At 35.9% G+C, this 15,784-nt stretch overlaps 1 protein-coding gene across 17 annotated transcripts in view; it reads left to right on the top strand.

The window, feature by feature from the left end:
- ZBTB20 (zinc finger and BTB domain containing 20) overlaps window positions 1–15,784 on the top strand; it is a 784,241-nt gene that overhangs the window by 443,337 nt on the left and 325,120 nt on the right. The window lies entirely within an intron of this gene.

A 15,784-nucleotide genomic window follows, 5' to 3' on the forward strand; every position in this document is an offset into this window, starting at 1 on the left:
AAGTTTGACTTCTTGCAGGAGTCAGAGACACTTTACGTGGAATATAATTTAATAAAAAGATGTCAGTCTAACCTTTCCCCAGACCATCCTTTAGATCAGATTGTGCTAGATCAGGTTGCTCAGTGTCTATGCTCCACCCGCAGACGTCTTTATAGTCTGCTTTAGCCGGTATGTGGGACAGATCCCTCAGCTCACCTGTAATTTCAACCACACTGAAGCAGTTCAGTGTTAGCCCAGACTCGGCCTCTGTGGTGGTCTTCCATGTTCTGGCCCAGGGCCTTTTCCAGTGCTGGGAGAGCTCAATAAATCTACACTGGATTGGGGAACTAGAATGGCAGCTTAATTCCCTGTGGGGGCAACTCTCAACCAAAGGAGGAACAGAGCTGGAAAAGAAATGTTCCAGCCTCCATTTCCTTCAGATGGACACCTCTGGAGGCATTATATATGTATCTCAGAGATCCTGTGGAACTGCACTGCTGTTGGCCTCTTTGACATATCCTTATTATTGCCAGTCCTCCTCCGTGACTCACTCTCATCACTCCTTCACTACTGCCTTCTGAGGTCACCTTCCCAATTACTATCTGCACCAAGTCCTTGTCTCAGGCTCTTCTTTGGATGGAACACAAAATGAGTCAGGTAGTCAGAAGACTTTTTGTTTGTTTTAATCAGTCTGTTCACAGCATCTGCTTCTCTGCTGTCTACTACCCACAGTGAGCTATTGCCCATTCATAGCCCCATTCCCAAAGCTAGATAGAAGCCCAGTTGCTCACGTCAATAGACTGTAACATTTGGAGGGAGAAACATTGTTTATTCATCTGTGGTCTCCTATATCTAGCACTGCCCTGACACATAGTAGGTACTCAATTAATGTTTGTCGGATGAGATACATAATCTGCACAGTGATTTTTATTTCCAGTAATAAGAAATACTGGTGTGTTTCAGTCATGTGAGATGCGTTACAACAAATTTGTTGCTATTAATAAATTTCTGAAGTATATGATTTATTCTTTTTAAAATCAAAACAAACATAAGACTGTCCCTATAATAAAGTTATACACCTGTGTTTTCTAATATGCTTTATTAAGTGGGAGAAAAATGGGTTATGTTTTAGTTTGTACTCTAGAAATTGCAAATAACCCTAGGTAAATCCATGAGAATGTGTTAGAATCTAAATATCATCTTTCCTGTATCAAGGTGGGGAAAATAAAGTTGAGTACTTCAGAGTCATACTGTAGGAATAGTGGCAGATACTGAAGTATCTGATCAAATTCAACAGGCTTTTGAATGACTCTTGTTTTGGGGTATTTATTGCAGTGATTATGTGAGTCTAGTCTGAAATGAGACATGGTGATGTCCTGTTGATAGCTGTTTTCTAGATAGAAATGTAAGATCCTCTGTATCTATAATTGGCACCAGGGAAGAGTCTACGTTCTGTAAGAGAGATTAATGAAGCGCCAGAACACAAATAACAATGAGATAGAGAGTTCAAAACTCTCTTCCTGCATCTCAGTGTCCAAGACATGAAATTTTAAAGTTATGTCCAGGGTGCGGTGACCAAGATGATCACCCTAACACCACAAGCCTCTTTCTTTTTAACCAATGTCCCACTCTGGACTGAAGAAGAAGGACACTTCAGGAAAAGGGATCTTAATTTCCCACGTAGTTTATTTTGGCCCCATGTGAGTACAAAAGGACCTGATGTTGCATGTTAGCTGTACTCCTCTGAGAAAACAGAAGATTTTCTTCCCCACTTTTAGGAAATTTCTTCAACTTTTATTCTAGGAAGATTAAACTATTGATGATTACTGAATCTGTCCAAAAAAAAAAAAAAAAAAGTATCTGTTTCAGGAAGAAATGGTGATTTCCATTTACTTTCTCAACATTCTTGCTGACACCCGGAGAACTGTAAAATTATAAATATTTAGAAACATTCTCTTCAAGAAAAGTCAACTATCTGATCTGCTCTTTTCCAAAGTGGACTTATTTGGAATTTGTACTATGCCCTGCAGCAGTTTTCTAAATATCCTCATCTTTTTTCCAGTGATTATTGATCAACCTCCTAGGAAACCCCTTTCTACACTAATGTTGTTTTCCAGAAAAATATCAGCTCAATTGTGAAAGATCCAAAAGGAGGCTCTGAGACAGTGATTATAATGGCTGATGCTATTTGTGTTCTGAAGAGTTTGTGGTTTTGTACAGTGTGTAGTTTGCCAAACTTTGTAGAATGGTTATTGATCCCCTCAGGGAGGCCTAGTGGCAACTGGAGCTCCAGGGGTTAGTCATATCTAGTCCAGCAGAGCCTCCTCTAAGGCTCCAAATCCCTCCCAGTTTATCCCAGCAAGCAAGCAAGACAAATATTACCTCTTTCTATGTGTGCCATGACATGAAAAAGTTTGGGAAGTGCTAGTGTTATGGACTGAATGTTTGTGTCCCCCCAGAATTCATATGTAGAAGCCCTAATTTCCAATGTGGTAGCAATAGCCCCATGCTTGGAACTTTATTCAAGCCATCACATTAAATACCCTTACAGACTAATAAGGCAGTATAGCATGATAGTTAAATTCTGTGGGCTATAGACAAGGAAGTCTATACAACACTTACCAGCTTTGTGACTTTGTGGGGAAGTTTATTATCTTCTCTTTGGCTTAGTTTCCATACTGCACAGTTATAACAGTAATAATAATAATATTACTTACCTCCAAAAAAATTGCTGTAAGGATTAAATGAGTGAATATATCCAGAATTTTCAGAACAGTAGTAAGTACTCAATAAATATTACCTATTAACTTCTATCTTTTGATGCCTACATTAAGATCCCACTCTTCCGTGAACCCTTCTATTAAAATATATATCCACATTGATTTCAACTTCTTTGGTTTAGAAGTAGATCCTAAGAAGAAATAATGTAATATAAGTGGAAAAGTCTAAGGCCTCTATGCTTTTTAATTTTGGCTCTCCAGCCTCCTAATATTGTGGCCTCTGGGAATTTGGTTAAGATTCTCATACTCAGTTATGTTTTTATTTAAAATGTGTAAACATTAGCCATCTTAGTGTTTTTATCAGGATTTAAATGAGATAATATGTTTGGAGTCTACAGTCTTGCCTGGACAATAAACAGTCTTGTAAATGTTAGTCTTTTCTCCCTTGTGGTGCTATAAAATTGTTTTGTTTGTTTTAACATCTATATGTATCTATTAGTATCTCTGGGCAGGTAATTCATATATTTCTGCCAGTGCCACAGGCACTCACACATTAGTCTGAGACAGTCAATAAATATCTGTAGGCTGTTCGGAGGCAGTGATTTTAAATGGTGAGCTGGTACAATTCTCAGTTTATCACAAATTTTCCTGCCTCTTAACATGGTATATACTCTTCAGATGTCCCATTGTTTGATTCAATAGTAGTAATTATAATGGATTTTTTTCTTAGCCTGTTGATTTATAAAAGATTTTTATTTAAATGAACAAAAAATTTTTTATAAAGCAGTCTTTAGTTTCTACTAAATATGAACATATAGAATTGTTGAATGAATGAAAAAGTGAGTAAAAGATTGAATGAATGACTCTATCTCATTCACCAGTCAGTTACTGAGCATTGGTTATGGCAGTGCAGCGTTTGGACATCATTACTTGGCCAAGTATACAATACACTTTGCTTCTTTTCCTTTTTTGTTTGTAAAACTTGGATGAAAGATTCAAGACCAATACTCTCAGGCTGTTTACCAAATAGATTCTAGAGGGAGGGAGACTTAGAAACAAATAGCTTCAATATAAAGCAGAATGAAAAGGTGCTATTGTAGAAGGACATACTAGGTGCTGAAGGAAACCAGAAAGAGTGGTTGATCTAAGATGATTGAGAGGGAAAACTTTGGAAAGTAGATGTTGGAGAATGAGTGAGATTTTCACCTGATAGAAAAAAGAATAAGGCAATCTAAGTTGATGGAACATCAGGAGAACTGGGGTGGGAAGCCATGATAGAATCTAGTGTTTTCAGAAACAGTGACGAGACTAGTGTGGCAAGACTTCAGGGCATTAGGAATTTAGTGGGAGACAAGGCTGTTCAATTTTCAGGAGCAGATCGTGGATGTCTCAGAATGGAGTTCTATTGGTTAATTAATGGGAATCATTAAAGGTGACTTTTTAAAAAAAATAAAGAATAGTGATATCCAATCTTATGTTTTCCAGAAACCATATAGTACTTAATTCATATGGGGCTCTATTGGTGATAAACTGTGGATTAGTTAGAGAATCACACAGTTCCACCCAAAATATCATATCTTTGTGTGGTGGACATTTTAGCCAGGGAAAGTGGTACTATACGAAAATGAATGCAACACCAAAGTTATCTTTCTAAAACAAAACTTCAATCCTATCATTCCTCACCTTGAAAATGTTTCCTCATTACATATAAAATAAAATCTAAACTTTGTTGTATGTCATTACAAAGCCCTTTATAATCCATCAACCATTTGGTTTCTTATCTGTGAGAAGATTATTATACCTATCCTGCAGTGTTGGTGTGAAGTGCTTCATATAAAGCCCTAGTACATTCCCTCGATATGTGATAGGCCGTCAGCTCATGGAAGCTATGATTATAATCACTTTATTAGCTCATCTCTGTTCTCTCTCACCAGCAGCATCTATATGCCCCCTACTATTTTTCAGATCAATTTGATTGCTCTTTGTATTTTTATTGTCCATCATAATGCCTAGCACATAGCAGATACACAATAAATGTACCTTTAATGAATTAATGAATTAAACTAACTTCCTAAGGTCATTCTTATGTGTATGCACTCTAGATAAGTATAAAATGTTCTTCTTTGGCATTGCATTTTAAATAATTCTGCATAATTGAGCCATTTAATGACAGAATTTCAGGAGGCTTTTATTATAAACTCAGTACAACTTAAAGTCATACATAAGAAATCATGATTCTGCAGAGTAAACCTGAACACTACTGACTTTAGAATTATCCACCTAAACCCTTAAATAGATGTTTTGGTTTTTTTTAGTTCACAGACAAAATGAAATACCTTAAGTGTGGAGGTGAAGGAAATGTTGACAAAATCTGCTAGCTGATTGGAGAGTTTGTTAATAGCAATGGTTATGGTCTCCCATTGCCCTTAAAGTTTTTCTCCCTTTAAGATAGTAGGCTTGGTTTTGTGTGAGTTCTGTGGGTGCATTTTTCAACTCTTTTTTAAAAAAGAACAGAAACACAGTTTTCAGAGTGATGCTGATATTAGTTGATGATGCCAAGGCACCAATGAAGAGTGTATTTTTAAAACTGAATATGTTCTTATTTCTTGTTTGTTGATTTTAAAGGTAATCTAAACATGTGAAGAAAAAAATCAAATTTTGCCAATTTGAAAAGAACAAAAACAGCTAAAACCTTCTTTTAAAATTTCGAAGCTATTATGAGACTATTACAGAAAAAAGATTGTACGTGAAAGAATTTTTTTTTTTAAATCAGGTTGCTTTGCCTTTCTTTAGTCACTTCAAAAGTCTTTGTCAGATATGAAAAAGAAATATTCTCAAAATGAAGAGTAAATATAATTAAAATGGTTCCTTGCCTTGACATATAAGCTTCTTATCGGCAAAAATCTTTATAAATTTAATACCATGAAACTTGGATTTAAAAGAAGGAATAAGAAAGAGTGGGCAGGGAGGGAAAGGGAGAGAGGAAGAAGTTTGATTTTTTATGAGTTGACATAGAAATGGTGGTAAGTGAAATTATATTAAATCCTTAATTGCTTTTGATGAGAAAATTTTAGATCCGTAGTATTTTCTTTTTATTGCCGGTATTTGGCATGTACCTAGCACACAGTAATCTCTTTTTAATAGTTAACTAATGAATGAATGATATTGGCTAGGCCACATTAGTTTGCTTTGAGCACAGTTTTCTGGTAACAGAAATAATTAAGAATATAGTCGATTCATCATCAGGACCAAATATTTATTGAATACCTACCTTACATTCATTCTTTAGCAGGTAGTATAGGGCTGTGGTTAGAGGTTCACATTCTTGAACACTTAGCTGTGTGACCTCTGTGAGCCTCAGTTTCCTCCTGTGTAAAGTGGAGATTTTGAAAGTGCCTAGTTCAGAGGATTGGGGAGAATTGCATGAGATAATGCCATAATGCACTTGGCAGAGTTCCTGACAGATAGTAAGTGCTCACTAAATTTTGGATACTGGTATAAATATTATATTACTTATAATATTATAAATAAATATATTACCCCATAGAATTGTTATGAAGAGTTAATGAGCTAATACATGTTATTACAGTGGTACCTAGGACATCTAAGATTTCAACAACATATATTAAACAATTGGAAAGCCCAACACAAAACAATGAGGATTCATATTGACAGTTTCTCTGAAAAGAAATACAATCTAATTGGGGAAAGGGGTCATATACATTAAGAGATAAAAATCAGTAATAATGAAGTTAACATTTATTAAGCATTGACCCTCCGTTGAACTCTAATGTGCTTTATCGCATTTAACCTTCACAACAACTACATGACATTGGTATTATTATTACTGTTTTACACAGGAGGAAACTGAGGCACAGATATTGGTAGAGTTAAGCACTGCTGGTATCTTGGGTAAATCTCTTATATGTGACTCCAGATCCTGAGCTTTTAACCACAGGTGCCAACAAGTGTGTAAGTGTTCAGGAGGGAAGTAAACACTGATCACTGGCCACTTCGGGAAGAGCTTCAGGGGGAGTAAGGAGCACTGGGCCCTGTGGTGTCAAGCATTCATTATGTGGCAGAGTCTGGCTCCCTCCATTTGAATCCTGGCTCCTCTGCTTACTGGCTATGTGATCTTGCATAAAATTTTAATCTCTCTGTGCCTGTATTTTCTCATCCATAAAATGGGGGTAATAATAGTATTACCTGGCAGAGTTGTTGTGAAGATTTAATGAGTCAATTCCTGTGATTACAGTGGTGCCTAGGACATCTAGGAGTTTGATAAATGTTGATGTTAATATCGTTACTGTTACTGTTGCTGCTGATGTTGTTATTAGTGACTGCAGTACTTTGAAATTTTTTCCTTCTTAATGAGCTAGCATTTAAAATTTAAAGAGAAGCTAATATTTCAAAGGTGTAGATCACAAGGAGACTTAAAGCATGGTTTTTCTACTTTTGCCCAAGAACTATTCTTCAGCCAAACATGATAGGGAAAGAAAACACATTATGTCAGAGGATTCCATTGTATATTTAGGTGAAAGAAATTCAGTAAGAGAGTATATTTGCTAGGCTTATGTGTTTTTTTTCTTTGCTTTGTGCCTATTGATTGATATTTCTCAGTTAGCCTTCTTAAGAAAACAGTAATATCAAGTAAAAAATTATTGTCATTTTTACTTCTTCTGGACAAAGATTATTTTTAAAAATATGAACACAGAGGCTTCAAAACAGAATCTTGAGAATGTTAGGCCACAGTTCACACTGTCATGTTTAGTCCATTTCATTAAAGGAATAGTGATGTGCTTAGTGGCTAAGTGTGTAGAAATCCAAAAAAAAAAAAAAAAAAAGTACAGTAACCTTACTCGTGAGAAGAATATGATAATATTCATTGACAGGGTAACTACAAGGAGCAATTATCCCAAGCTGTGTCTTTCAGACAGTGCTGTCAGCTTTTCCACTTTGATGAGTGCAGCTGAGCTTGTGATGCAAGGGCAAGAAACTCCAATGTGACTAGAAGACCGGGACATTGGCCACCATATTAGCTATACCAAAGGAAAAAGTATATGTAAAGAAAAGATGGATTTTAAAAACGTTTGTAATAGAAATGATTGTTGGCAGCACTTGACTGGATTTGCTTTCTGCTGGTGACCCCAGCAGAAGCATTTTATCAGATACCCATTTGCTTCTGCCCTTTTTAGAGGCCCTTTAAAGCAAGAAGGCTATACTAAAACACCGATATTTTTGATGTGTGTGTGTATGTGTGTGCATGTGTGTTTATGTATGGATGTGTTTAAACACACATCACATTTGGAATGTTTTGTAATGTTGGGGATTAGGTATCACATGACTTTTTATAAATCAGAAGGCATATCTAATATTTATTATTTCAGGCAAAGAAAATTCATTGCAAGGTCTGATTTTTTATTTTTGTCTGTCTTTCTTTCTTCCTCCTTTAGACAGAGTAAAGCTTAATTTTAGTATTTATAAGATAATTTGAAGTTATACTGATTAACTTTATTTTCTGGTATTCATTCACCTTAGTCTACACCTGTTTTTACACACTCAGTATTGGATTTTTTTAAAAGTGTAAATCTTTGAGGCTAGGAATTACTAATTAAAAATAGAACAAGGTACCACATGCTCAATTCCTCTCCTTGCTTTGTTTCTTTCCATTTCCCTTTCAGTACTCAACTACAAACTTTGTCGCATGGAAGTACCTCTTTACATACACATCGAAACTACTGTGTGTGTGAGCTATAAAACAACTTAAAACTTGTCCAAGGCCCCAAAGCCTGTTCTTCACAAAAGAACCTTTCTTGCCCGATTTAGAAAGTGTTTTGAACGATGCATAACTAAGTAGAGTAACTAAACAATTGCTTTTGAGCATCTGAAGCTTGCCCATTAAGATTTCTATAGCCTTTTCTTTTGCTTCTTGTGGTTTAAGAAGTGATTCACGTTCAGTATATGAAAGTTCTGGGTTCAGCCCCTTGAGCTTTTTAGTGGAAGGGTCTGCACAAAGCGAATCAAATAAATAAAACAAATAATGTAAGAACTGAGGGCAGTTGAACTCATGCAAGTTTATGCACCAAAATATTTTATTCCTGGGAAGAGAAGTTATCTCCTATATATTTTAGTTTCCTAAAATCCCTAGTTTTCTTAGGAAGATACACAGGAATCAAGTTGTTTGTAAACAACTGATTCAAATATTACCTGGAACTTCGTAGAATAACATCAATACCTTTCATATAGGAAAACCATTACCTACCAATAAGGGTGAATTATGAACATATTCCAACTGAGCAAAAGCATAATCAAGTGCATTAATAATGCTAAATTTTAGATGTTGCACTGATGAGATATTTTCTATACAAATAAAAGACCAAAGTGTATAAAATCTCAGGATGTGTGCCTGAGTTAGAATTACAATGCAGCTGTCATTTTTGCATTTCCTGGCTTTCATGAACCATTACTAGTGATCCTCTGTCATTTAAATCAGTGGAGAACATGGATTTATCTTAATTTTCACCCTTTGTTTCCCCTTTCTGTGATAACAGTTATGAGAGATGATGATGTAAAATGTTCCTACTTATAATGGTTTCAGCCTTGTCCCTTGGCAGCCTAAATCTTCTAGCTAATTCACTGATCAGTTAAATAGTTGAGGTTATTATTATTATAATTATTATTTTACATTTATATAGCACTTTCCTCCAAGGGGCTCAAGGCATTTTACACACAGTAAATTACCAAATAGGAATTAATCCTTATATCACCCTGTGGGGTAGGTACAGTCACATAAATGAAATTCTACAGAAGTCTCGCCTGTGTCACAGCTCTCAGCTCTATTCTCTCCACCAACCCACCAACCTGCCTAACTGAAGGTAAAGCAGAATGCTGTTGGCACGGCAGGAATGGCTCAAAGCAAGATCTTTGGGAAAATGGTCCTGTGTCCTTCCTTTGGTTCTTTGAGCTACCCTGGAAAATATCACTAATGAGAGCACCTAAGCATACACATCTTGATTTGCAGTTAACAGGCTGAAATAAATTTCACCTACATGATTTAATTCAGTTCTGACTCAGACAAGTTAAGATGTGTGGTCCTAAAACTTTATTTATTTATTTATTTGAATTTTATTTTATTTATTTTTTTATACAGCAGGTTCTTATTATTATATGTGGAACCTAGAAAAATGGTACAGATGAACCTGTTTGCAGGGCAGAAATAGAGACACAGATGTAGAGAACAAACGTATGGACACCAAGGGGGGAAAGCGGCGGGGGTGGGGGTGGTGGTGTGATGAATTGGGAGATTGGGATTGACATGTATGCACTGATGTGTATAAAATGGGTGACTAATAAGAACCTGCTATGGTCCTAAAACTTTAGTGTGTACAAAAGTTATTTGGGAAGCAAGCTTCAAATGCAGATTTCAAGGCTTTCTAAGTTACAGAGAATCAGAAAGGGGCCCTGATATTTGGATTTTCACCTCAGTTGATTTTTGAGACAGGTGATGCTTACCTATACTTTGAAAAATTTGAGCTGATTAAGGAAGAATTGTTAGTCCCCATTCTACAGATTAGAAAATGATGGCTCAGGAAGGTAAGATGTCACAATATTTGGCAGAGCGGGGACTAGAAACCAAGATTTCAAATTCCAAAACCCATACTCTTTCCATTATGCTACAGTGCTTCCCAGAAAGGGAAAGCAAAGAAAGAAACAAATAAAACAGTATTTAAATGTAAAGGAAATGAGAGAATAGTTCAATGTGCATGTGAAACATTTTGCACTATTATGAACTGGCATTCCCTGGCTCTTTTGGAACTTCGAGCTGATTTGTGATGCCTGGACAGAGAAGCCCATCATCTATAGGGCAGGGCTAGACCAAAACCTGTTCCTTGATCTCAAAGCTACCTTGTTCACTCTCGTCAAGGAGTCGCTCAACTAACTCTAATCCAGCGGGTGCCTGATGGATTGTAATGTTTAATTTTTCACCCTGCCCACAAAAAGAGTCCTCTACTTAATAGGTGCTGCTACCAAAATAAAAAGTGGGCTTTGCCAGGAAACCAAGAAAAGCGTTTTTAATGATCTGCCTGTTTACGTGAGTGGGCCCTTTATGGAATGGGATGGGTTTTACATTTTTTATTTGAAGCATTCTTACTCCATTTCTAAGAGAGAGAGGAAAAAAATATAAGAGAAAATGGTTATGAACAATTTAACTACTATTTTTCAATTTAGTATTCCATTTGGGGTAATTTCATTCATTTTTTGAATTAATTTTTATTCAGTTTTCTTTAAAAAGCAGGACAAGGCATTATAGGAAAAACTGTAGACAGACATAGTGCATCCAAAGTTTTTATTTTCATCGGAACTTCTTACTCAGAAGTGTCAGAATTCCATGGTGGGGTTTAGAGGTGCTTGTGGGATTTATTTGGGGTTTTCAGAAACCAGAAAAACAGACACGTGGTGTTATTTGTGGTAAAAGTTCCCACACTCTGCCTAAACTCACCATACTTTTCATAGGTGCTACTGTAAATTGTACTGAGAGAATTTCCAAGTCCTTCCTTTTCTCAGATGCATGTATCCCTTAGCTATGAATAATAATTATTACTATTTATGTAAAAAATTGTGTCTCTCTTTTTACTCTTAGAAATCATCTTCTGTCTCTGAATTTTTCATCTTTTATTTTAAACACTGATTATTCCCAGTCACTGAACAGACAGATTTTATTTAAAAGAGTCTAGAAACCTTGTAACAGTGAGTAAGATGGCATCTATCCTTTGCCGGGGGTGGAAGACAGCAACGATAGGAGGGATACATTTGGAAATGTAGTTTATATATGCTTGTAAAAGTACATTTTGTATCCTTCTCTGACTTGACCTTTCAGGATAGTCAGGTTTGATTCCTTCAAGATTATTTTCTACCCAAGGTGGATGAAGATTTTGCCAGGCACTTAAACTATTTGGGGGACCCTCTTTAAGGAAAAGAATACAGAATTATGATTACAAATTCAGTACAGGGTCTTGGGAGGGGCTGTGCAAGTGAGGGGCCCTGAAGTTTAAGTTCCATTAAATTCATAGTAAATCCTCCTCTGCATATCCCCATTTGGGGCTTTCCAGAGGCATTCTTAATAAATATTACTGTTTCATATAATAACAAGATTATTTGAGGATAATGTCTAGTCTTTAGGTTAAAAGTAATAAAGTATTGTAAAAATAATGCAAGCCTAACTACAAACAATCCGACTAACTGGTTCCCTGTAGTGTGCACCTCCGTTTATTCAGGTTGACCCTAACTTAATGCAGGTCAACAAATACCATTAGAGCAAACATCTCTGCATGTAGCCTGGTATTTCAAGCAATACTTGAGACAATAAACTACAGGACAGGAAAAAAAAAAATGTCAACAGTTCCTTGAAGTTCTTTGTAATAGGATTATAGCTGTATTATGAAACTAATATCAAAAACTAGAGTAGCTTGAATTTGACCCACTATCTCTTTCCTCTGAGTTGGAAAAGAGGTAAGAGACATGGCTTCCCCACAGCATTTTGCTTCTACCACCCATTGTTACACTTAACTGTACTGTTTCTTTTTGTTATTCAGTTATTTAAAGTGGAATTCTTTTTTTTTTTTTCCTCTAGAATAAGATTGTAAGCATCTTGAGAGCAGAAATCAGAATTTTTTTTTTTTTTTTCTGAATCTTTCACAGTGCCAGAGCTTTCTTGTTTCCTTCCATTTTGTTCCCCCATGTTTAAATCTCTCCCTTTGCCTTGTTCTAGAAGCAGTTTTTTAGTGGTGGTCTCTTGGTAGGAGGTACTTAACAGTTTTGAATTGAACTGCTACGAAAACCTAAACCCATCACTACCCTCCCCTCCACTAACCTTCTGACCCTAGAATTTCCCCTTAAGGGAGAACGAGCAAATGTTTTGGAGCTAAATCTAGAAGTTAAAATGAGAAAAAGGAGAAGAAAAGATATTGGCAGCTCAGATATGAATGACCTTCCATTCTCTTTGTGGCTAAGCCAGTTATTTCACCTTGGATTTCCTCATCAGTAAGAAGTGCCTGTCTAGGAAGCAACTTCTGGGGTTCTAAGTGGCAATAAATAAAAGCCAATTTTTCTGAGGCCCTCAATACATTTTAACTCCTGGTAACACTAACCAAGATAAAATTCAAAAGCACGAGGATAACTCCAGATGTGAGTAAATTTGTGCAACATCACATACTGGTAGCGTCCAGATGCTCACCTGAATGTCAATTTCAGTCATCCTCTTTCATCGGAAAAATATACATGTTGTCTTTGACAGTGAAACCTGTAAAAAGATAAAATGTTACATATTTGAATTTTAGCCATATTAAAAATAATTTTCACATATTTTATTTTCTTCATTTTCAAATTTAATTTATGTTGGTTCTTCCTTTCGTATGGAATCAACAAACTTTAACAGTGGTGTGGTTCTGAGTTAAATGTTTGCAGAATAGTAGTGGCTTAATTTAAAAATAAATTTCACACCTACCTTAGAGCTTGTGTTGTGCTCCCTTAGCTGAAAATTACTCTTGTACAGAAATGGTTCTTAAACTCTTAGTTTTAGCCTGATTTGCCTTCAGAGAGAAAGAGTGTTAGAAGTGTAGTTTGTGATCTGCATGAATGAATGCATATGGAAAATCTGATCTGTAGGAAAAGAAATCTGACCTAGAAAAACGACTTCTAATTCTTCATACCTCATTTGGGCTATCTTTTTTAAAAAAAAAAACACGTTTACTGCTTTTTATAAACCGTTTCAAAATATCTGTGTCAGGATAACGTTGCATAGTCCATAACTTCTTATTTTTAGACCCCCTGGGATTAAAGAAGAATATTAATCTGATTTACTCAGTAATGTAAAATTATCTTTTTATATTTGGCATAATTAGCCACCAATTATTTGCTTTACCAGTTCTTCCCTTAGCACTGTATCCAGATTTGTCAGTTATATATTCAAAGTGGTATTCCTTCTAGGTGTATCCTTCAACTGTCAGACTACTCCATAGACTGAGTATCTTAAATGTTGATGCAGCTGATGGTTCAAGGCCAGTGTCTCTGGTATATCAAATCAAGATGGGGTTTCTCAACACAGCACTATGGACAGTTTGGACCAGAAAATTCTTTGTTGGGGGCAGATCGGTACTGTCCTGTGCACTCTAGGATGTTTAGCAGTATTCCTGGCCTCTACCCACTAGATGCCAATAGCACCCCTCAGTTGTGATAATCAAAATTGTCTTCAAACATTGTCAATTGTCCCCTAGGGTTGGGGGGTGCAGGACAAAATTGTTCCCCTGTTAAGAACCACTAGATTAGTGGTATACATTACATACAACCAGAACCATTGTTTTTTGTTGTTGTTATTCATTTGCTGTTGTTGTTGTTGTTTTTAATGGAGCACAGAAAAATCTGATCCAAAGGAACTCAGTAATTCTCACCTGTGAATTTCTTCCATAAAACTGGGTTCTATTTTAAATGTTGAATTAATAGGCAGGACACAAAGTTCCCTTTAATGACTTATGTGTCAGAGAAGGGGTTCTAAGATTCTGCATAGATGTATATTTTATACTTTTAATTTATTTATTGGTCTCCTCATTATGGTGATCTTTCTGAAAGTCAGACCAAGCTGGCACACTGCTATGACTTAACTAAACTCCCCTTTCAACATTTGCCTGCTTCAAATAATTTAATTGTTGATATTTTACCCTTAGTGCACACAGCTGAAGAGAGATCTTTAGTGAAAACTAAAACTAACAGGTAAATCCATCTTGGCTTTGAGGCAGAAAGATGGCAGTTACACAAAGAGCTCTTCACTACACTGATTTGAGAGGGTCCAAGACCTTGAAGTGAAATTTGGAGATCACCTGCCAAACAAAGACACCACAGCTTTGCTTGACTTAGCCTGATTTCAGATACCTCCAAAGACTCAGAAAAGCAATTTCACATCTTCACATTGGCTGTATGAAACCCCTTAATCCTCATAGTAACCATAGGAGGTAGGTATGTTTACTCTGCCATTCTCACAGGTGAAGAAACTGGACTACTAAGAATTTTAGTAGCTTGGTCAAAGTCATACAGCCTGTAAGAGACGGAGGCAGGTTCCAAATTAGTCAGTACTCCAGAGTTCATGATCTTCTAAAGTTCTTTAAAATATGTTAGAATTTAAAGGGAAAGTGATGGGCTGGATTTCAAGCATCTCTGAACAGGATATTTATCCAAAAGAATAAATGAAGAAATTAATCAACCCTTCAGATTTAAGGGAGAGGGATTATCGGAAAGAAAAGAATTACATATTTAATAGCTATGTTATAGTAATACTACACTACTTTTAAAATATATAGCACTTACAAAATTTTCAGAGAATATCTCAGTTCTGTCCAGAGAGTCTCAAATTATTTTATAATCGCCCCTTTCATTTTGAGGATTAAGAGAATATTATTTTGCTTATGAGCATAGTTGGCATACAACAGATGATTTCCCTTTTCCTTCCTTAACTGTCAAATAATGCCACCTCTCATTAATATATTTTCCAGAAAACACAAGGACTTAGATGATAGATAAATCAGTTATTATTTTTTTAAGTGTGCATTTCTAAGCATCTTTTTTCCTATACTAAACCCACTAAAAAATTCCGAAATCTGGAATACTGTGGTTGAAAGAACATCTTAACACTTCTAGCTTTCTAAGCATCAATATTAGTCAACAGATTAACGCCCTTACTTATTAATTTATACCTTGCTACCCACTAAATGTTTAGTAACCACTGAAACATTTGTCACCTCTTTTGATTATTTATAATTTTTAAAAAATACTTCCAAACTGATGCTTCACCCAGTCTTCTAACTTGTTAGCTGGAAGTTAGGCTGCCACAGATCTGTGGCGGAAGAGGAGAAGAGGGGTGGGCAGTTGGAGAAATAGAGGAGAGACCTATTTCTTTCCAAAAGTGTTTAATCACTGTGGCCTGCAATTAGATCACATTTTGGTTGATGTCAGAATAAGTTGATTTAATCCACTGGCTATCTTCAAGTCTAATGACATCCATGTTTCTAGAAATGATGAAATTATATATGTAGACT

The sequence above is a fragment of the Balaenoptera ricei genome, chromosome 4 (assembly GCF_028023285.1).
Source record: "Balaenoptera ricei isolate mBalRic1 chromosome 4, mBalRic1.hap2, whole genome shotgun sequence".
NCBI classification, from domain to species: domain Eukaryota; kingdom Metazoa; phylum Chordata; class Mammalia; order Artiodactyla; family Balaenopteridae; genus Balaenoptera; species Balaenoptera ricei.